The 22,879-nt window shown below is 42.8% G+C and overlaps 1 long non-coding RNA gene across 1 annotated transcript; it reads left to right on the plus strand.

Moving 5' to 3' along the window:
- The first annotated feature begins 403 nt into the window (after positions 1-403).
- On the plus strand, positions 404-22,041 carry LOC147002572 (uncharacterized). Its single transcript, XR_015048516.1, has 3 exons — positions 404-570; positions 21,096-21,269; positions 21,684-22,041. It is a non-coding gene; the product is annotated as an uncharacterized LOC147002572 (long non-coding RNA).
- The last annotated feature ends 838 nt before the right edge of the window (positions 22,042-22,879 follow it).

A 22,879-nucleotide genomic window follows, 5' to 3' on the forward strand; every position in this document is an offset into this window, starting at 1 on the left:
ACCTCAAGCATGTTATACATCAGAGGATAACCTTGAACTCCTGGTCCTCCCAAAGTTGAGATGGTAGGCATGGCCAGATATTTATATATCTGATTAATTTTTAGTTTTCGTTTTCTGGGTTTACTCCTGTAGGATGTCTTAGTTTGACCTAAGAAGGAAACAATGGGATAAAGGACCCGCATTCTGAACTACTGTAAACGCCGTTTCTCTGGCTTTATATTTGTTTAGTTCGCGGGTGGGAGGTAATGGGCAAAAAACAAACATCCTGATGTTGCCAAGAAAACGGTGGGTTTCCAAGTATCTGACGCACATATAAACACGTGTCCGTTTTTTCCTGTTTTAGGCATCACAATAGAAACGCCCGGCTCCAGGGAGGCGGGGGCATTGACTGGTGTGCGCCTGAAGCCGGCTTCTGCCCAGGAAGTGACTGCGGGTGGTCCCAAGCCTGCCTCGCTCTCTTTCCTGAGACAGCTGCTCTCCAGCAGATTCCTCTCCGTTTCCTCCTCTATAGGCGGAGGAGGAGCGAGCGAGTCGTCCTGTCTGCCCCTCTATGCAGAAGGTGAAGCAGAGGTGAGCATATTTTCCTTTTTCCAGCATTTTCCTTTTCCCACGGCGGCCACGATAGTTTCCACAAGTGGTTTTTTAGTGAGCGGAAAATACACTTTAAAATCCGGTAACAAATTTTTCAAAACTCAGCGCATGGCAAAATCCTAGCCAGCTGTGACCTTTCTCACTATCCCCCACATGCCTCAACCTTTCTTTCTACCTCACTGGATATTTTATTCTGGTAATCCATGGTCTAAGGTGGAGTGGATAAAAGGAAAAGTCTGGTTCGGACTGCAGAATCAGAATGCCAACGTAAACAAGAAAAAAAGAGTCAGAGAACTTTGAATAATCAAGCCCTTTAGCTCAAGTTTAACCCACGCCAAATGTCAATGAAGATGAAGGCCACAAGATGGACTTGTTCGTGTTGCTGAGGACTACAGTGTCCTTTGTTTCCTTCCCTTAGCCCGATGTGAATAGACAGCTGCTGCCCGTAAGTGAATTCTATATTCTAAAGGATGTCGGAATGCTCCCCAGCCCCAAGAACAATAAGCCATGGACGGGAAATGAAATATGAAGCAAAGCCAAAACCCTTACTACAGCTTTGTTTTATTAAGCTCTGTGCTCATGAGATACTGTCAGCCACGATGAAATGTGACTTTTCTAAACGTTATCATTTAATGACGCAGAGGATGCAAAAATAAAACAAGCCACGCCCAGATGCTGATCGCAGAACAAGTGGAAGTGGGCATTCTAGCTACAACTGACGTGATAACATTTCTATACGCACTGCCGAAAGCTGGCCAGCTCTCAGAGTTCTTTTTAGAGACTTTCAAGGCCAGCTCCTATGACCACAGAAGTAGATCACTTATCTGTCTGTAGGTGAAACTTTCATCCAATAACAATCCAAAACTTCATCTGAACACACTGATTTAGTTCTCATGATCATTAACTAAAAACAGTATGAGGATGTTAAACATTGAAGGATATAGAATTAGGAGTCCTAAAAGAGCCTAGGCAGTCCGTAACAGTGAAGCAGTGCAAATGAAACTCCCTGTGTAAGAACAAGGCCTTTCCACTCCAGACTATGGCACTCTGTCTGCACAGAGGTTCCAAGTGGAAAAGTACTGAACTTGCCCGCTTGATAGTTCATCTTCCAAACCACGGTCTAGAACCTGATGGGGGCCGTTTATGTGAGAGGCCACAGTGACTAACCCACTTCTGCGTGCCATCATAAGGAATTCTTCTTTCCTCTTCTCCCATCCAAACAACAGCGAAAAGAAAATAGCAACAAGTTTCACAAAAATGTTTGCATATTGCTAAATGTTTTGCTTTAAGAAATACTTGTCACACCAAAACCCATGAGATGTAATTTGTGTGTCTTTCTTTTCTTTGCCTTATGTTTGAGTAGAAGATATCATCTACAATAAAACTTTTAATTAAAAATCTTCTGACATGAGAGAGAGTCCTTCAGCCAAATTAGCTCCTGAGTTTGCTGTGACATATGATGTCAAGAGTCTTGCCAGTAACCAGATAATCTGGGACTAAAGATTGACCTCTGACTTATACAGTAGAGAATGGTGATTCCCAATAATCCATATGTTAAAACTTCAGTTGTGGGCTAGGTTAGAGATTTCTTTGTTTCTTTATTATAGAGCAGATTAGTAACAAGAACAGGAAGCAAAGCAGGGATACTGTTGTCTTTTTAATATTGGAAGGATCCACTCTCGGCTGGAGTAGTGAGGAAGTAATTACAGTGAATTATCCTCCCATGTATAACATGTAGATTACATGCCCCACTATGTTCACAGCAGCTTTATTTATAATAGCCAGAACCTGGGAAGAACCCAGATGTCCCTGAACAGAGGAATGGATACAGAAAATGTGGTACATTTACACAATGGAGTACTACTCACCTATTAAAAACAATGACTTCATGAAATTCTTAGGCAAATGAATGGGACTAGAAGATATCATCCTGAGTGAGGTAGCACAATCACAAAAGAACACACATGGTATGCTCTCACTGATAAGTGGATATTAGCCCAGAAGCTCGGAATACCCATGATACAATTCACAGACCACATGAAGCTCAAGAAGAAGGAAGATCAAAGTGTGGGTGCTTTGGTCCTTCTTAGAAGAGAGAACAAAGTACTCAAGGGAGGAAATAAGGAGACAAAGTATGAAGCAGAGACTGAAAGAAAGGCCATCCAGAGATTGCCCCATCTGGGGATCCATCCCAGATACAGACACCAAACCCAGATACTATTGTGGATGGCAAGAAGTGCTTGCTGACAGGAGCCTGATATAACTGTCTCCTGAGAGGCTCTGCCAGAGTCTGACAAATACAGAGGCTGATGCTCACAGCCAAAAATTGGACTGAGCATGGGGTCCCCAATAGAGGAGTTAGAGAAAGGACTGAAGGAGCTGAGGGGGCTCGGAACCCATAGGAAGAACAAGAATATCAACCAACCAGACCCCCCTCTCCCAGAACTCCCAGGGACTGAACCACCAACCAAATTGGACATCATGAAAGGAGAGGCCCTTGGTCCTGTGAAGGCTTGATGTCCCAGGTTAGAGGAATGCCTGGTCAAGAGGGTGAGAGTGGTAGGTTGGTTGGAGGAGCACCCTCATAGAAGCAGGGGGAAGGAGAATGGGATAGGGGGTTTACGGAGGGGAAACTGGGAAAGGGGATAACATTTGAAATGTAAATAAAATTAAAAAAAAATAATAATAATAAAAGAAAAAAATACACACACACACACACACTCAGCACTTCTAAAACAGTAAAGCTTCAGGTGGCATTGTGAATGTACCCTCACCTTGCCCTCACCTTGCTCTCACCGTTGCCCTCACCTTGCCTGCTGCTACCCCTTGGAAGACTTGGAGATGAGTTGGTCCACATTTTAGGACCATGTGCTAATTGGACAACATTCTGAGTTTGAGTCACAAATTAGAGGTTACAAAGTAGCTATCCACCCTCCTTCCAATAAGTCACGGGGAAAAAATATATTAGGGCCCAAGACACAGGAGAAATGTGTCATTCTTGACATTAGCCATAAATTAATTAAGCGGACTGTGAGCATAGGGCTGCATTCCAAGGAGACTTCTTGTCCTGAAGCCTTTGTCAATTTAAATTCCCAAGACAAATGATACATTTTGCAAAGCTTGCTCTTTACAGATCTTTCACAATCTTTCCTTCCTAAAGTACTGACACATCATGACTTAGAAATTCTAAAGCAGTGCTATTATTTATTTATCGAATTTATTTATTTATTTTTGGCAATTGCTCTTTGCTAATTTTGAGGGAAATTGCATTTCTCAAAAGGGATGTGACTTGGAATTTAGAACATTCGTGAAGCATTCATCAAGTCATTGGGCTCCCGTGCTCCAGGCTGTGGTCTGTGTGGAAGTTGTGTGGTGTGGTCACGTAGGGTGGAAGCCGCTCTTCTGTGATCCTTCATTCTTGTGTTATCTCTTGCTTGTTTATGGCCACCCAACAATTCCCTGCCCTAGCCTTTGACCTTTGATCCTAAGAGTCAGCAGATAACATAAAAAGACACTAAACACGGTAATAAATTACTCTTTGTTCTTAAGTCTTGTTGAGATTTTGAGAGAATCATGGCAATTAAAAACAACAGTTTAAAATGAAATTTTGTCAATGATGCTTGGTTTTTAAATAGCCTATTCTCTCCCTTTATCACCAATTGTCAAGAGTTTGCTAAAAATAACTCCCCAGATGCAGAGGCTAAAACTGCCAATCAGCCACAACAGTGTTTTTTATGAGTTCCTGGATGAGCCCCCATCTCCTTCTGCCGAGTACTTCAATATTACCTTCTTTTTGCCAGAAAATTCTAACTTTACATGCGCAAAGCCGTAGATGCCAGTTGGCCTGTACACGAATCTACAAGAGAGACCAATATTGTCTTTACAAAATGTGTGCATCACATCGCTAGGCGTGATTCTCCCAAATGGTGGTTCTCTAGTATAAAGGGAGACCAAAAAGCCATTCCTATGTATTTCCAGGCTCTCTTATGAAAATGTCTGCCATGACCCAATGTTTTATGCTTTTATGCTACCTAGGATCTAGCTGCATGTAGAATATTAAGTTAGTTAAAATCATAATAGTCATCAGTTGCTTCTTTGCCTATGGGTTGAGATCAAGTGTAGTAGTAGCCAATATATTGCCTCCAATAATCACAGACCTTATCTCTAATAAAAACACTTTGGCTTAGACTACTGCATCATTTCTTTGGTTGTATTTCCCTGTGATTGGTTAATCTCACTACCTAATCTGTATGAGTCTAGTTATGTCTAAGTTATTATTGCCTCATTCATCTACAGTCCATGAGCACAGCACTCCAGTGGACCTGCACTGTGCTAGCTCATTGGGACTGACATCAAATATATATGTTATGTCTGTTCTGGAGTGAGTAGGATAAAGGAGTGTATCAGTCACTTGTCTTGTTGCTGTGGTAAAATAGCCTGACAAAAGCTCCTTAAGAAAGGAAAGATTTATTCTGGTTCAGAGCGCCAATGTTCAGTCCATGTCAAAGAGGTGACAGCTCCCAGAGCATGAAGCATCTGAGGCTGCATCTATTGCCAGGGAGCTGAGAGATGCAAGATGCTGCTCAGCTCCTTTGTAATCAGTCTGCTTTGATACCTTAGTCCTCTCGAACTCAGGGTGGGTCTTCCCACTTTATTAGCCTAATCTAAATAATAGCTCACATGGTCAGAGATTTGATTGCATGATGATTCTAAGTCCCAGAAAATTGATAATCAAGATCAACCATGATAATGGAGGATGGCCTGAAACTGCCAAGAGGCAATACATTTTTATGAATAAGGACCTGCTTTAGATATGAGCAAGCGGTAATAACACAGTAAGATGAACAGGGGATGGACTCTGTTGTACGTTGTTTCTCTGCATTAGCCAACAGTACATGCTAGAATCACAGCCTGAAGGAGTGATTAGGTGTGCTACAGTTAACTTGCCTTTTACTCTTCCTGACACATGGATAACAATGTTTGTGGGTGTTGTTGGTAGGGTGCTATTGATGGGGTGTTATGGATAGGATGTTGGATTGGGGTGTTGTAGGTGGAGTGTTGTTGGCAGGGTATTATAGGTGGAGTGTTGGTAGTAGGGTGCTATGGGTAGGGTATTGTTGGTGGGATGTTATGGGCAGGGTGTTGGTGGTGGCATATTGTAGGTAGAGTGTTGTTAGTAGGGTGTTGGTGGTAGGGGTTGATGGTGGGGTGTTGGTGGTGGAGTGTTGTGGATGGGATGTTATAGGTAGGGTGTTGGTGTTGGGGTAGTGTAGGTGGAGTGTTGTTAGTAGGGTGTTGGTGGTGGGGTGTTGGTGGTAGAGTATAGGTGTAGTGAAAAGTCAAATTAAAACATCTACGTTAGACTCCAGCATTTACACCATTTTAATCAGAACAAAATGCGTATATGAGGACAAAAAAAGAAATTGTTTTTATGATCCTGAATGGGAGTAAAGTATTTTTGTTCCTTTGATTTTGCATAAAGCAGACATTGAATAATGTAAAGATGAATGCTGAGATTCATGCTATTAATTTCAATTTCTTCAATTTTCAAAAACATTATAATTACAAATGAAAGCACTGACAAACCAAGAGAGTGACTCAGAAAGAAAAGAAAATGCTTTATGTGTTAGTTCCTGAAGTAGCACATTCCTTTCCGCTGTTTGCATACTGGGCTCTGCATGTTCACTTTGTTTAGAGCCCTAACTGGTCCTGAGCTGTCTGCTCCCTGACCTTGCTAAGCCATGAGTGAGTGAGTGAGTGAGTGAGTGAGTGAGTGAGTGAGGTTCAAGAAGAATGAAGAGGAAGTGAGACACGGAGGGGTGATTCAAGTCTCTTCTCTCTGATGGTCCACCCAGGCTCCTCTTTATTATTAAATTAGTAGCAATGATTAAATAATTTCTGATTTTTAAAAATTACAGCGATATGGGTAATTTCTGTTAGATTTTTCACCAGAGAAATGTCCCAATACTTGTTCTTGCTTCTGGTTTCTGTAAGTATACACTGCTCTTTGTTAAGCAGAAGTCTCCTGCGACTGTAACTTTCTACAGAGCAAGTTCAAGGGGCTGTGTTCATGTGTGTCCCTTCAAAATTATGTCCTCTTCCAACCTTCCATTTTTCACCTCTTAACTTGAGATCACTAGAAACATTTTACATGTTTCCTGAGGAATTTGAACCTCTCCCTCTCTCTTTTCTCTTGTGTCTTGAATTCTTTCTCTGTTATTCTAGGGACATACAATTGCAGTCAGGCCTCTGCAGGTGCCCTGTGGTTTGTACTTTCAGGAAGGAAGAATGGAATTCATAACAAAGACTCTTCAGGTTCTCCTAAGTGTCCTCATACACCTGCCAAGAGCTCAGTAGCACTCTACCGCTCTCCTCCGACTTGCAGGGTAGCGACGGCGTCATCTTATGTCATTGTGACATCATCTTACGTCGTCATGACGCCATCTTATGTCGTCATGATGCCATCTTACGTATTTTAATCAGAGCCGAAGCTCTGCCCTGCTTGTCTTTTCTGTTTTTGATTCCTCGCCTTACACTGTCAAGTTTCTGGAGTCTTGATATCAGAAAGTGATGGAGACTAATCCGGTCCCTTGCATCTGTGTTCTCATGGACGTTTATTATTTCAGGACTGTCTTCACTGCGGGGCCATAGGTACACGCCGTGTCCCTCTGATCTTCCTCATCATCAACTTCATGGCCAGAGGTTGCCTGTCACCCTCAGCTAAGCATTTGTGTTTTAGGCCCATTCACCTCTCCTCGAGTTCATTTCTCTGCACAGAATCATCTTCCGAAAGCCTTTCCTGTTCGCCCATAAGTCAGGGGCCCATGCTGCAGGCATAGAAATCCTACTGAAAGCCTGCCAGTGTCTTCAGGCCACACTTTCGTATTCTCCTTGAGGACGAGGGTGTAACTATTCGCTGCAAGCAGTTAACACAGCTGTCGCTCAACACATAACCTTTTTGGGCTGAATTAAAATAAATTGAATTATGTTCTCTAAGAGTATAAACTGTCTGCCTTCCAGACATTTAGGTGGAACACACACACACACACACATGCAGGCACAAAGAGAAGGAGAGGGAAGGAGGAAGGGAGAGGGAGAGGGAGACAGGGAGAGAGAGAGGAGTTACAATCAGGAATGAGAAATTTAAGTCAAAGGTAGGTCACCAGGAGTGACTGCTCTATCTAGGTTTGGGTAATCCTTTCACAGAGAATCTTCTACAAAGATTCAACAAAATTTTCCCAGAATTCAAGTGTTCTGTTAGTAACTCAGAAGAAAATTAGCCATTTCAAGAGATGCTTGGGTTCGTTTCATAAATTTTAGCTAGAACTTTGACTTCTTAGTACTTCTTTATTTCCTTCTTGGAAAGTTAACTACCTGGGTTGTAGTTTCTGTCAGTGTCCTGCGTCAGTCCTAAGAGTGACGTTTGTTCTTTTGGGCTAGAACAAGTACACTGGATTCTAAGAAATATCTTCCAGGCTTTTCGAGTGTCACGGTCTGATTCTGGATCAGGCCAGTACCCTTTGCACAAAGGGCTTAAGCGTCTGGCATGGACGAACCCCAGTCCCCACACTCAGTGTTGAGATTGCTCATTGGCCATGTGTTTGTCTTCTGTTTTAGTTTCAGACTCACTCTATAGACTTGGCTGCCCTTGACCTCACAGAGATCCTCCTGCCTCTGCCTTTCGAGTGCTAGGATTAATTGTGTGCACCACCATTTCTGGTCTGTCCACCTGTTTTAGATCATAGACTGCTTGTTTGCTTGTTTGTCTTTGTCAACTGGATGTAAGCTCAGGCCATAGGGATGAAGGAACCTCAATTGAGAAAATGCTCCCATTACAGTGGCCTGTGGGCAAGTCTGTAAGATGTTTTCTTGATTGAACTATTGATGAAGGTAGACTCAACCCACTGTGAGCATGCCACATCAGGACGAGGAGTCCTGGGGTGTCTAAGAAAGCAAGCTGAGCAAGCCATGGGGACAGTAGAGCCAGTGGCTCTCTACCTTCGTGTCCTCAGCTTCCGTGCCTGACTCCAGGCTCCTCTCTTGAGTTCCTGCCCTGACTTTCCTTCATGGCACACTGTAAGCTCTGAAATAAAGTTCCTGCCCAACTTACTTTTAGCAATAATAGAAGTCAAATTAGAACAGGCAGCCCATCTGAAAACATGGCCTAGATTAGGATCCTCGAATAGGATCCTGATACTTGAGTTTTTTCCTGAGTTCTGCTAACGGCTCTAATTTGGGGTTCAACTAACCCTCTAACCTTGATTACTCTACCAACCCCTTCTACTCCTGAAAGTGACAATGGTTACTTCACTTCCCCATTTAATTTGAGATCTGAGGGGGGAAAAGTGAGAGTGGGATGGGTAGAGAGATGACTCAGAGGTTAAAGGCATTTTAGCTGCTCTTCCAAAAAAACGGGCTTTGATTTCTAGCACCTTCATAGCAGCCCACAGTCACTTTTGACCTCAGTTCCGGGGGATCCAGTGCCCTCTTTTGGCATCTACAGGCCTTTCACCCACACGGTGCACAGACACAGATATAGACAAAAATGCTCATGTGTGAACAATAAAAAAATATGTTTAGCTTCTCTCTTCTTCCGCCATCCTGCACCCTGCGCCTGATTCGGCTTCTCGCTGTGTCTTCTCACAAGACTTTCAAAATCAAGTGATTCCTGGCCAAGAAACAAGAGCAACATTGTCCTGTTCCTCAATGGACTTGATGAAAACTGGTAACAAAATCAGATACAATTCCAAGAGAGGGCAGTGGGAGAGAGGCAGCTGGGTCCGTAAGGATTCACACAAACAACGGCAAGACTGAGGGTTTATACAACGGAGTTGTGCTCATTGGGCAGTCCTACCAGATGGAGCTCAACATTTTTAACCTGGAGACTTGCTCATGTCTAAATTAGGGGTGTGGTTTGTCCAGTAATAAAATGTAGAACCTTTCAAAAATTATTTTTAAAATATATATGCATGCACAGTTAAAAAGAGCCCTGGATATGGAAGACAGTGTTTATTCTGTCCACACGAACATGGGCTGTTCCTCTCGCCTTGTGTTACAAGCTGGATGGCTCAGGTGACTTTGGCCAGACAGGAAGGAAACAGACGATGAAGAAAGAGGATTAAGCAAGAAGCATAGAAGTAGCAAATAGCATTACCCATTTCCCTGTGTGCTAACTTGGAACAGTTCTTAACAAAAGAGAATCGCTTTGTACGGAGATTGGTTTTCCTCCAGCATGAGAGGGTGGTTGAATCCTGAGGCCCGAATGAAGCAGCTTCTCGTGTATGCTTGACACTGGTCAGTTCCCTCTTCCACTGGTAGCCCCTCAGTGGCTCACAGGGTCCATCCTGCTTTGAGAAAGTTCTAGAAAGCAAATCCTAAGGACACTATTCAGTTCTGCCACTGTGCCCAGTGGCATTGTGCCCAAGGTTGCAGCTTGAGCAATGAATGACTTCCTGCTCCTAAGGTCATGCAGCAAGCTGTGCAACCCCAGGAGTCACCAGAGAGGCGGCGTCTTCCCCTGGTCCATCCGTGAGCCACAACGTTGAAGGACTCAATTGTTTAGTTTATTTTCTTTTTATTGCACCTTCTAGGCACCAGACTCACTGGAGACATCCTGACACATAATGCCTTATCCAGCACAATGAGATGCCCTTTACCTAGTCTTATGAAGGTTCTGCCTTCCCTCCAGAACAAACAACGGAAATGCATCAGGAGGGCTCAGCTGCAGACAGAATGCACCTCGAAGCAGGAGCCACTTGGGGATTCCTCAGATGAAAGCAGATTTCAATGAACATTGTGTTTCAAAGCTTGCTTCCTCTCACCCTGCAAGGACCACAGAAGGAACATCCCACTTGCGGCTGCTGACACAAAGGAATGCTGGGGCTGGGAGATCTTATCCGACCTTCCTGTGCCGCAGTAACAGAGCTCCGGTTGTGTCTTATAAGAATGGCTCATTGTTTCTTGGGGACTACTGGCTCCTTTGGGTGGGATCTGATGGCATCTCTGGAGTTGGAGGTAGTAGGTGGTACTGGGAGACCAGCCAGCTACAGGCCCCACCTTGTCGGCTCCCTGGAAGCCATTTGGCGTGGCTTTCCAGTGGTGAATGCTACATCACTTAAAATTTAAATACGATCTGTTTGCTTACTAGTGTCTTCAGCTATACAAGCCAGGGAAATAAAAGTGATATCCAGGGTAAATTTGTTGGCAGAAAGTGTTTTTTTTTTTTCTACCGCCCCTCCAGCTGTTTGATTATTGACAAAACTGAGAAGCCTCAGAAAGTGTTTTGAAAATAGAAATGTAAGGATTGAAATCCGTATCTGGAGGGTTTAGATGCCTATTTGTAAGTATTTTAGCTTGCATGACATAACCTCAAAAATGCGTATTTGTCCAGTGAGGATGAACTTCCAGTTTTAAACCACCACAATTATAATGAAGAATATAAATAGATAACACTGGGCTAGTTAAAGTGGGCCAATCTTAGATACTGTCTCCTTTTTCTCAGAAAGTTTTTGGTTGTCTATCAGTAAAGAAACCATGATGGTTACATGGTTGGCTCCGTGGAGGACAGGATTTTATTCTCTTCCTTTTCTTCTCCCTGTTCCTCGGGGCCTGCCGACACTTGTGCTACATGAAAATCCTACCATTGTCAGTACCAGCACATGGTAAGGAGTAAGGGTAACAACCATGACTTCTCCACAAAAGGAAAGGTCGCTTGTCTGCCTGTAACTTTGTCCAGGGTTTACAGGATAACAATATCACCAAACGCCTTCTTGGTTCTGAACATCCTTACTGAAATTTCCACATATTGACATTAGCAATGAATATATTTATCTCCCCTTAGTGAGCTATGGGCAATTCAAGAAGGAGAATCCTATTTCCATTCATCTTTCTATTTCCAGTGTCTAGAAAATATCTTATCATATCCCTAATGATTGGCTGGGTGGTTGAATGCCTGTGTTATAGCGTCTAACATAGTAACCAGAAGGAATTTGACTCAGGCTATCTATGTCTTCCTTGGCATAACTGCACATGTAAATCAGTGATGCTTGTATTGGTCTACCCTTAGATGCACAGAATCCAGAGATTTTCAATATCACATTGTTTAGCTCCTTTAGTTACAGCTGAGATGAGGTAAAATGAGAATCACGTATATAGTCACATATCTAGGAAATATGCCACAGTTCTGTTAAAACTCTAGATCTTTGATTGGCAATCAAATGCCTCCCGCATTATGTTGCTTTCTCTGATTCTCCTTGTTGGAGACCCAAAGGCACCCTGAAAAACAATCTCTCTACTGGCTGATCTAGGCAGTGGGCAATCAATCCAGGCCAGAGAGAAACCAGTGAAAAGACAGGCTTGGGGCTTCAGCATTCACATTCTCATGCTGTAAAGAAAACGAACAAGAATGTTATTCAGGCTGGAGCCATTCAGTGTCTCCGTCAGATATCCCACTCAGAACTTACTGGCTGAAGGGTGGGTCCTGGGTTGCCTAGGTAACCTCTGGAGACAGCCGTGCCTAGCTCTACTCCACTGGCTAGGGTTTCTGTTTGATGTGGGAGAATCAGGTCTTCAGAAGCCTTATCCAGAGAAGCATATTCCTCTCCACTTACCAGTGAGGCTGGTCTAACGATTATATCTCTAGATCTTCCTGCTACAAGGAAATGTTCCAAACATATCCCTTCTGATAACCTGGTTGCTTCTTAGAAATCGGTTTACATCAACATTTGAATTGTACAACCTAAGTAAATACTGTTTATACTATATTGATCAAACTTCAAAAAGCTTTGCTCTATAAAGACTATATTTCAAGGCTGAAGAGATTGCTTAGTGGGTAAGAACACTAGCTGCTCGTCCAGAGAACCCAGCACCTATATGGTTGCTTACAACTATGTTACTCTAGTCCCAGGGAATCCAATTCCCTCTTCTGGTTCCTGCGGGCACCAGACACATATGGTATATAGACATACAAGCAGACAAAGATCTCAAACATAAAATTATTATGCATGCATATATGAATGACAATAATAATAAAAAGTAATGAATTTAGGAAGGAATAAGGTAAAGAGAGTTGAAGGGAGAGAATGTGGTAAGGGTTAGAGGGAAGAAGAAAGGGAAGAAATGATGTAAAAATATATAATGTTAAAACTAAAAATGATCATGTTTAAATAAAGGAAGCAAAAAGTGGTAAATATGTGTGCATGCATTGTATATGTATATGTATATGTATATGTATATGTATATGTATATGTATATGTATATGTATATGTATATGTATATGTATATGTATATGTATATGTATATGTATATAAGTGTGTGTGTGTGTGTGTGTGTGTGTGTGTGTGTGTGTATGCATGCCTATCATGTAGGTCCAGGGATTTAACCTTCCAAATTTATGGGGTATAGTGAACCACCTCTGTGAGGCTATTATCTTCACATATGATGTTGGAAAATAAAGTCTATGAGCATATTTTGTGTAAAAGAAAAATGAATGTAGAGACATCCGGCACCCTCCCAGTCAGAGGACAGTGACCTGCCCTGCAGGGAGCGCCATCTTGGCTCAGGGACTCCGCCGAACTTAGTCTACAGGTTAGAGTGAGGACCACAGAGGCAGACAGCTTCTGGGACAGGCGGGAGCCACAGAGCCGCTGAGGCAGCACCCTTTTGGGGCCGCAGACATCCGGCACCCTCCCAGTCAGAGGACAGTGACCTGCCCTGCAGGGAGCGCCATCTTGGCTCCGGGACTCCGCTGAGCTTAGTCTGTACAGGTCAGAGTGGGGACCACGGGGGCAGACGGCTTCTGGGACAGGCGGGAGCCACAGAGCTGCTGAGGCAGCACCCTTTAGGGGCCGCAGACATCCGGCACCCTCCCAGTCGGAGGACAGTGACCTGCCCAGCAGGGAGCGCCATCTTGGCTCCGGGACTCCGCCGAACTTAGTCTGTACAGGTCAGAGTGAGGACCACAGAGGCAGACAGCTTCTGGGACAGGCGGGAGCCACAGAGCCGCTGAGGCAGCACCCTTTTGGGGCCGCAGACATCCGACACCCTCCCAGCCGGAGAACAGTGACCTGCCCTGCAGGGAGCGCCATCTTGGCTCCGGGACTCCGCCGAACTTAGTCTGTACAGGTAAGACTGAGGACCACAGAGGCAGACAGCTTCTGGGACAGGCAGGAGCCACAGAGCCGCTGAGGCAGCACCCTTTTGGGGCCACAGACATCCGGCACCCTCCTAGCTGGAAGACAGTGGTCTGCCCTGCACAGGAGCCCTCTGCCTCAGGAGCAGGGAGCACATCTTGGATCCAGGACTCCACTGAACTTAGGAACTTAGTCTGCACAGCTGAGAGTGTGTACCACAGAAGCCTACAGCTTCTGTGACCTGCCAAAGCAACACAGCATCTGGGAAAGGTCCTGTTTTCCGCCTTCTTCTTCGGCCAGGAGGAGGTCCAAACCCCAGATATCTGTACACCTTCCCTTTAAGAGGAAAGCTTGTCAGCAGGGAGTGCTCTAACCACTGAAACTCAGAGGAGAGAGCCTGTCTCCCAGGTCTGCTGACAGAGGATACTCAGAATCCCCAGAAGAACAACCTCTGAACAGAGACAACTATAACAACTCCAGAGATTACCAGATGGCGAGAGGTAAAGGTAAGAATCTTACTAACAGAAACCAAGACCACTCACCATCATCAGGACCCAGCACTCCCACTTCGCCCAGTCCAGGGCACCCCAACACACCTGAAAAACTAGACCTGGATTTAAAAGCATATCTCATGATGATAGTAGAGGACATCAAGAAGGACTTTAAAGAACTACAGGAGAACATGGCTAAAGAGTTACAAGTCCTTAAAGAAAAACAGGAAAACACAACCAAACTGGTAGAAGTCCTTAAAGAGAAACAGGAAAACACATCCAATCAGATGATGGAAATGAACAAAACCATACTAGACCTAAAAAGGGAAGTAGACACAATAAAGAAAACCCAAAATGAGGCAACACTGGAGATAGAAACCCTAGGAAAGAAATCTGGAACCATAGATGCAAGCATCAGCAACAGAATACAAGAGATGGAAGAGAGAATCTCAGGTGCAGAAGATTCCATAGAGAACATGGGCACAACAATCAAGGAAAATGGAAAATGCAAAAAGATCCTAACTCAAAACATCCAGGAAATACAGGACACAATGAGAAGACCAAACCTACGGATAATAGGAGTGGATGAGAATGAAGATTTTCAACTCAAAGGACCAGCAAACATCTTCAACAAAATTATAGAAGAAAACTTCCCAAATCTAAAGAAAGAGATGCCCATGAACATACAAGAAGCCTACAGAACTCCAAATAGGCTGGACCAGAAAAGAAATACCTCCCGACACATAATAATCAGAACAACAAATGCACTAAATAAAGATAGAATACTAAAAGCAGTAAGAGAAAAAGGCCAAGTAACATATAAAGGCAAGCCTATCAGAATTACACCAAATTTTTCACCAGAGACTATGAAAGCCAGAAGATCCTGGACAGATGTTATACAGACACTAAAAGAACACAAATTCCAGCCCAGGCTACTATACCCAGCCAAACTCTCAATTAACATAGATGGAGAAACCAAAGTATTCCACGACAAAACCAAATTCACACATTATCTCTCCACGAATCCAGCCCTTCAAAGGATAATAACAGAAAAAAACCAATACAAGGACAGGAACCACGCCCTAGAAACAACAAGAAGGTAATCCCTCAACAAACCTAAAAGAAGACAGCCACAAGAACAGAATGCCAACTTTAACAACAAAAATAACAGGAAACAACAATTACTTTTCCTTAATATCTCTTAATATCAATGGACTCAACTCCCCGATAAAAAGACATAGACTAACAAACTGGCTACACAAACAAGACCCAACATTTTGCTGCTTACAAGAAACTCATCTCAGAGAAAAAGATAGACACTAACTCAGAATGAAAGGCTGGAAAACAATTTTCCAAGCAAATGGTCTGAAGAAACAAGCTGGAGTAGCCATTCTAATATCAGATAAGATTGACTTCCAACCCAAAGTCATCAAAAAAGACAGGGAGGGGCACTTCATACTCATCAAAGGTAAAATCCTCCAAGAGGAACTATCAATCCTGAATATCTATGCTCCAAATACAAAGGCAGCCTCATTCATTAAAGAAACTTTAGTAAATCTCAAAGCACACATTGCACCTCATACAATAATAGTGGGAGACTTCAACACACCACTTTCACCAATGGACAGATCATGGAAACAGAAACTAAACAGGGACACAGTGAAACTAACAGAAGTTATGGATCAAATGGATCTGGCAGATATCTACAGAACATTTTACCCTAAAACAAAAGGATACACCTTCTTCTCAGCACCTCATGGTACCTTCTCCAAAATTGACCACGTAATTGGGCACAAAACAGGACTCAACAGATACAAAAACATTGAAATTGTCCCATGCATCCTATCAGATCACCATGGACTAAAGCTGATCTTCAATAACAAAATAAATAATAGAAAGCCAACCTTCACGTGGAAACTGAACAACACTCTTCTCAATGATACCTTGGTCAAGGAAGGAATAAAGAAAGAAATTAAGGACTTTTTAGAGTTCAATGAAAATGAAGCCACAACATACCCAAACTTATGGGACGCAATGAAAGCATTTCTAAGAGGAAAACTCATAGCTATGAGTGCCTCCAAAAGGAAACTAGAAAGAGCACACATTAGCAGCTTGACAACACACCTAAAAGCACTAGAACAAAAGGAAGCAAATTCACCCAAGAGGAGTAGACGGCAGGAAATAATCAAACTCAGGGGTGAAATCAACCAAGTGGAAACAAGAAAAACTATTCAAAGAATCAACCAATCAAGGAGCTGGTTCTTTGAGAAAATCAACAAGATAGATAAACCCTTAGCCAGACTCACTAGAGGGCACAGGGAAAGCATCCTAATTAACAAAATCAGAAATGAAAAAGGAGACATAACAACAGATCCTGAAGACATCCAAAACACCATCAGATCCTTCTACCAAAGGCTATACTCAACAAAACTGGAGAACCTGGATGAAATGCAGAAGTTCCTAGACAGATACCAGGTACCAAAGTTGAATCAAGATCAGGTTAATGATCTAAACAGCCCTATATCCCCCAAAGAAATAGAAGCAGTCATTAATAGTCTCCCAACCAAAAAAAGCCCAGGACCAGATGGGTTTAGTGCAGAGTTCTATCAGACCTTCAAAGAAGATCTAATCCCAGTTCTTCACAAACTATTCCACAAAATAGAAACAGAAGGTACTCTACCCAACTCATTCTATGAAGCCACCATTACTCTGATACCTAAACCACAAAAAGACCCAACAAAGATAGAAAACTTCAGACCAATATCCCTTATGAATATTGATGCAAAAATCCTCAATAAAATTCTTGCTAACCGAATCCAAGAACACATCAAAACAATCATCCATCCTGACCAAGTAGGTTTCATCCCAGGGATGCAGGGATGGTTCAATATACGGAAATCCATCAACGTAATCCAGTATATAAACAAACTCAAAGACAAAAACCACATGGTCATCTCGTTAGATCCGGAAAAAGCATTTGACAAGATCCAACACCCATTCATGATAAAAGTCTTGGAAAGATCAGGAATTCAAGGCCCATACCTAAACATGATAAAAGCAATCTACAGCAAACCAGTAGCCAACATCAAAGTAAATGGTGAGAAGCTTGAAGCAATCCCTCTAAAATCAGGGACTAGACAAGGCTGTCCACTTTCTCCATACCTATTCAACATTGTACTTGAAGTCCTAGCCAGAGCAATTCGACAACAAAAGTAGATCAAAGGGATACAAATTGGAAAAGATGAAGTCAAAATATCACTTTTTGCAGATGATATGATAGTATATATAAGTGACCCTAAAAATTCCACCAGAGAACTCCTAAGCCTGATAAACAGCTTCGGTGAAGTAGCTGGATATAAAATTAACTCAAACAAATCAATGGCCTTTCTCTACACAAAGAATAAACAGGCTGAGAAAGAAATTAGGGAAACAACACCCTTCTCAATAGTCACAAATAATATAAAATATCTTGGCGTGACTCTAACTAAGGAAGTGAAAGATCTGTATGATAAAAACTTCAAGTCTCTGAAGAAAGAAATTATAGAAGATCTCAGAAGATGGAAAGATCTCCCATGCTCATGGATTGGCAGGATCAAGATTGTAAAAATGGCTATCTTGCCAAAAGCAATCTACAGATTCAATGCAATCCCCTTCAAAATTCCAAATCAATTCTTCAACGAATTAGAAAGTGCAATCTGCAAATTCATCTGGAATAACAAAAAACCTAGGATAGCAAAAACTCTTCTCAAGGATAAAAGAACCTCTGGTGGAATCACCATGCCGGACCTAAAGCTCTACTACAGAGCAATTGTGATAAAAACTGCATGGTACTGGTATAGTGACAGACAAATAGACCAATGGAATAGAATTGAAGACCCAGAAATGAACCCACACACCTACGGTCACTTGATCTTCGACAAGGGAGCTAAAAACATCCTTTGGAAGAAAGACAGCATTTTCAACAAATGGTGCAGGCACAACTGGTTGTTAACATGTAGAAGAATGCGAATCGATCCATTCCTATCTCCTTGTACTAAGGTCAAGTCTAAGTGGATCAAGGAACTTCACATAAAACCAGAGACACTGAAACTTATAGAGGAGAAAGTGGGGAAAAGCCTTGAAGATATGGGCACAGGGGAAAAATTCCTGAATAGAACAGTAATGGCTTGTGCTGTAAGATCGAGAATTGACAAGTGGGACCTCATGAAACTACAAAGCTTCTGCAAGGCTAAAGACACCATCAATAAGACAAAAAAACCACCAACAGATTGGGAAAGGATCTTCACCTATCCTAAATCAGATAAGGGACTAATATCCAATATATATAAAGAACTCAAGAAGGTGGACTCCAGAAAGTCAAATAACCCCATTAAAAAATGGGGCTCAGAACTGAACAAAGAATTCTCACCTGAGGAATACCGAATGGCAGAGAAACACCTGAAAAAATGTTCAACATCCTTAATCATCAGGGAAATGCAAATCAAAACAACCCTGAGATTCCACCTCACACCAGTCAGAATGGCTAAGATCAAAAATTCAGGTGACAGCAGTTGCTGGCGAGGATGTGGAGAAAGAGGAACACTCCTCCATTGTTGGTGGGATTGCAAGCTTGTACAACCACTCTGGAAATCAGTCTGGCGGTTCCTCAGAAAATTGGACATAGTACTACCGGAGGATCCAGCAATACCTCTCCTGGGCATATATCCAGAAGATGTCCCAACCGGTAAAAAGGACACATGTTCCACTATGTTCATAGCAGCCCTATTTATAATAGCCAGAAGCTGGAAAGAACCCAGATGTCCCTCAACAGAGGAATGGATACAGAAATTATGGTACATTTACACAATGGAGTACTACTCAGCTATTAAAAAGAATGAATTTATGAAATTCCTAGCCAAATGGATGGACCTGGAGGGCATCATCTTGAGTGAAGTAACACAATCACAAAAGAACTCACACAATATGTATTCACTGATACGTGGATATTAGCCCAAAACTTAGGATACCCAAGATTTAAGATACAATTTGCTAAACGCATGAAACTCAAGAAGAATGAAGACCAAAGTGTGGACACTGTGCACCTTCTTAGAATTGGGAACAAAACACCCAGGGAAGGAGTTACAGAGACAAAGTTCGTAGCGGTGATGAAAGGATGGACCATTTAGAGACTGCCGTATCCAGGGATCCATCCCATAATCAACTTCTAAACGCTGACACCATTGCATACACTAGCAAGATTTTGCTGAAAGGACCCAAATATAGCTGTCTCTTGTGAGACGATGCTGGGGCCTAGCAAACACAGGAGTGGATGTTCACAGTCAGCTATTGGATGTATCACAGGGCTCCCAATGGAGAAGCTAGAGAAAGTACCCAAGGAGCTAAAGGGATCTGCAACCCTATTGTTGGAACAACATGATGTACTAACCAGAACCCCGGAGCTCTTGTCTCTAGCTGCATATGTATCGAAAGATGGCCTAGTCAGCCATCAATGGAAAGAGAGGCCCATTGGACTTGCAAACTTTATATGCCCCAATATAGGGGAATGCCAGGGCCAAAAGAATGGGAATGGGTGGGTAGGGAAGTGGGGGGCGCTATGGGGGACTTTTGGGATAGCATTGGAAACGTAATTGAGGAAAATATGTAATAAAAATATTAAATAAATAAATAAATAAATAAAAGTTTAAAAAAAAATGAATGTAAAGAAGGAAAGATGGGCTGGACATCAGATACAGTTGGAACTCATAAAAGCAAACAATTTTTTTTGTCATTTCTTCTTAATGATTTTTATATTAGCTATATGGTGTTCTATAGGAGAAGGACCCTACACACACACACACACACACACACACACACACACACACACACACTCACACACTCAGACCTGGCTGGAGAGTTCTATAAGCTTACAGAGGACCATCCAGAGGATGGTAGGTTGTTGCAGGCCTAGCTGCTACCTCATGTAAGAAATGGCCAAGCAGTGATAGGGCAGCATTCAGAGCTCTAAAGTAACTGCAGCTTGCTTCTGCCTCCAGCTCTTACCCAAGATTCACACTTGTGGCCCCACCTACCCAAAATACAAAGGAAAGGGAGTCCTAGGAGACAGAATTCAGCCTAGTCATGTCTGCTCACTAAACAGCTGTACCTACCCCTCCTGTGTCACATTCAGTTTCCACATTAAGGTTGTGCACTGTCCCCTCCCACTATGATGTGTCTCCCAAGTGTAACCAAAATCACACTTACCTTTCCTCCACAAGAAACTCTAAGGCTCTTTTTCTTGACTTTGGAAGATGCTACCCTGTCGCCCAGGTGGCATGCATGTCCCCTTTGGTACTCTATCCTATACATATTAAGTTACTACCCATCACATGACAAGGAGATGTGAGAGAAGACGTACAAAGGTAACAGATGAGACATTTATACTTGTATAATTACATATACATAGATAACCATAACAAAATGAAATAGAAAGGCCCATAATTATTATTTATGTCTGCATGATCACGTGGCCACAAATGAACGGTTATAGTCACCTTTTCCCATCTCCCTCCCTGTGATTGCCTGAGTTGGTTGTGAATCCTTGTTTAATGGTGTGGACTGAATCTTTTTTTTCTCAAAGGCTCGGGGTCATTAGCAGTTCTGCTAATTGAGTAAGTGCTTTCCCATTGCCTTTAATTACAGTTAAGAGAGGACTGGGAGCAACCTCTAAGATCTTTAGCTCTTTCGCACATGCATGCCTTTGCTCTCTCATGCAGAAACAGTTTCCTTACAATCAATTCCTTTTTGTCTGTGGGTTAGATGCCATGAGTCAAGAAGCTGGGCGGCAGTCTATTTCAATCAACTCATAGCATGGTTTGAACTGAAGCCTTCCTCTTTCTGAAACTAGTATCCCTGGACACTGAGAGCCCAATGCCTCAGGAATTGGACGGATGAGATGTGCTCAGTAGATCACTAGTCGTAATAGAGAGATGTTATTTCCTGACTCCTACATCCTACTACAGGAGAAACTGAAATATGAATTATATGCTGACCTAGGTGGAACTCTGCATCTTAAAGAACAGTAAGTGGGCCTTCAAAAGAATAGTCTGTCCATCTACTAAGCCAATAAAGACCACAGTAAGATCAATAGCTGGCATGCAGCCACTTCTGTGCCCCCTTTGCCATGGAAGAAGTCTCAATCCCGAGTGACACTGTGTGAACTCTGTTACGTTTCTGGTTTGGGGGTGGGAAGGGGTTAGCAGAAATACTGCGGGTGTAGGAGTCAAATGCCTATTCACAGTGAGTCTCTATTCTAGGAAGAGAAAATAAGCGTCTCTTCCATGAAGAAAATGATGTGGTGTAAATTAATCTGCTAATGGATGTCTAGCTAGGAACTGGGTTTGGTGCCAAGTCAGGGTCTTGTTGGCTATTTGAAGACTAGGGCACACAGCAAATCCCTTTCCAGCTTTCTTCTTCTTTTTTTTTTTTTTTTCAGAGCAAAGGTTATAGTGTGCTCATCAGAGAAGGCACCAAGAAGATGAAGGAGAAGCTAAGGGGAGACGACGGGTCAGCTTCAAGCCAAGGACCTGCCTCACAGTGGAGAGGCCCGCCAGCAGAAGAGCATGAGGGAGCTAAATGCGTTAGTGTTTTATGTCTCCCTCGCCTTCCATCATTAAAGCCTTTCTTGACAGGCTACTCAGAAACATACAGGAATTGCCAGAAATCTGGTTTAGCCTAAGCACCACACACACAACTTAGGGTAGATTATATGAGGATAGAAACCTGTTTGAGATAAAGGAAAGCAATCCTTGTGCCCAGGAATTCTCATCAACTTTCCTTAAGAACCTGAAAGGTTTTTTCTTCTTACCTACAAAGCATTGATTCTATAGTGTGTGTGTATGTGTGTGTGTGTGTGTGTCCCACACTGGGGAGATTATCAAAAGAGATGTTTTTGGAAACATGCTACTTCTTAATAAATAAATATTTAACACTATGAAAATATATTCACAGTAGGAGTGTATTATTTATCAACCAATTCCTAGTGAGACTAAATTTTGTTTAGCTTTAAGATTTCTTTCTTTTTTTTTTAATACTGTTCAAAGAATTTGAATTTCCTTTAAAGTGTAAAAATGTGCTGCAGGCAGAAGGCAGTGTGAAATGTTCTTGCATGATAATGAAGAGAAAACTCAAAAACTTGCTCTCCAGCTTGCCTGTGCTGATGCTCTGAGGTAAATGACTGCAGGGCTTTCAGAATCCACCGTCCTGGGACCGCTCTTTCCTAGGCAAAGCATCCTCCTTCTTCATGCAGTCAGAGGCATTTCCCTTTTGTTTCTGGTCCATTCTCTCACAGAAAACTGACAACCACCAATAGATAACCTCTTTATTCACCAATTTCCTTAGAAAATGATAAGAAGATCCGGCCGGATCAGCTCCAGGGTAGCGGGAGCGCAGGGTTGCCTGACACCCGCCAGCTACCCACGACCCCCGCCGCAGGATTTTGGGACTGCTGGTGAGTGGAACACAGCTTCTGCTCCAATCCAATTGCGCGGGACCTGAGACTGCATTAGTTAGGGAAGCAGAAACCGGCCTGAGTAGGACCACAGGCCTCATCCGGCCGGATCAGCTCCAGGGTAGCGGGAGCGCAGGGTTGCCTGACACCCGCCAGCTACCCACGACCCCCGCCGCAGGATT

This window comes from Mus caroli, unplaced genomic scaffold, assembly GCF_978045245.1.
Source record: "Mus caroli unplaced genomic scaffold, Mus_caroli_1 scaffold_9, whole genome shotgun sequence".
Lineage (NCBI taxonomy): Eukaryota > Metazoa > Chordata > Mammalia > Rodentia > Muridae > Mus > Mus caroli.